The sequence below is a fragment of the Austrofundulus limnaeus genome, unplaced genomic scaffold, assembly GCF_001266775.1.
Source record: "Austrofundulus limnaeus strain Quisiro unplaced genomic scaffold, Austrofundulus_limnaeus-1.0 Scaffold2086, whole genome shotgun sequence".
Lineage (NCBI taxonomy): Eukaryota > Metazoa > Chordata > Actinopteri > Cyprinodontiformes > Rivulidae > Austrofundulus > Austrofundulus limnaeus.
In genome coordinates this window covers 23261-24502 of record NW_013954488.1, presented here as the reverse complement: position 1 = coordinate 24502, position 1242 = coordinate 23261, and the positions used below count along the sequence as shown (strand labels likewise).

Below are 1242 nucleotides of genomic sequence, written 5' to 3'. Positions count from 1 at the left end.
ATTTCTCTCTTATCACACACACACACACACACACACACACACACACACACACACACACACACACACCTGATGAAATGTGTGTGGAAGAGTTTAAACGTGTTCCTGTCAGAAGCAGAAGTTTAATCAGRGGCTGGTTACTGCAGCGGAAACAAAAACATCATCTGAAATGAAATCAGCCTCACTCCGCTCTATACGTATGTTAATGCACACACGTGCACTCTTCTAGGAAGTTCTGAAGGAATCTGTGTGACACACACTCACACACAGACACACACAGATGGTGTTTGCTGCTCCAKTGTTCCTCTGCGTTTGTCAGAACAAACTCGGAKCATTAATGTGTTGAACAGTCAGCAGGAGGCCGTTTGTTTCTGCACAGGATGTCACAGCTTTGAATTTTAACCTCCAAACCACAGGGAAACACCTGTCCACCCAGCAGGACCAGGACCAGGACCAGTGCTCGCGCCAGGATCAGGACCAGAACCTCATTAGAGGTCCAGCACTACAGTGGTAGTTATTTGAAAGGCAGAAAACAGTTTGTTCAAATAAATAATGTAAGATCTGAACTTTATAACATGACATGCGGAGTTCCTCAGGGTTCTGTACTTGGACCTATGTTATTTATATTGTAAGTGAATGAGTCGGTAAATGTGTCAGGACTTTTTAAGTGTTTTATTTGCAGATGGTACTACATTCATTTGTTTGTGTAAAGATATAGAACAAATGTTGGAGATGATACAGACAGAATTAGTAAAAATACAAACTTGGTTTAAACATAATAAATTATCATTAAATTTGAATAAAACTGACTACATGATATCCAGTAACAGTAAGAGAACTGATGATGTTTCATTTAGAGTTGATGGTGGTGAGATCTGTAGAGTCAGTGAGGTGGAGTTTCTGGTGTCATCATTGATGAAAAGCTGACATGAGAGCTCATATAAATTATTGAAGAATAAAAACAGACAAATCTATTGCAGCACTGTATAAAATAAGAGAGTTATTCAATGATAAAGCTCTGTATATGTTGTATAATGCAATAATTGTTCCACACTTGATCTACTGTATTGCATGTAAAACAGTAAAAAAATACTATTTTTATTTTGCAGAAAAGAGCTGTAAGAATTATGCAGTAGGAATTATCACCAGAAAACATTAGCCACCCATCAAATATATTATTTTATCAACTGAAATTAAAGTTCTGTGATTTGGTAGATTATAATACGTATTTTACAGGTTATATAA

The 1242-nt window shown here is 37.0% G+C and overlaps 1 protein-coding gene across 1 annotated transcript in view; it reads right to left on the bottom strand.

Moving 5' to 3' along the window:
- The window catches only part of LOC106537016 (A-kinase anchor protein 6), a 5885-nt gene that overhangs the window by 4149 nt on the left and 494 nt on the right, over nt 1–1242 (bottom strand). The gene's annotated exons all lie outside the window — the stretch shown is intronic.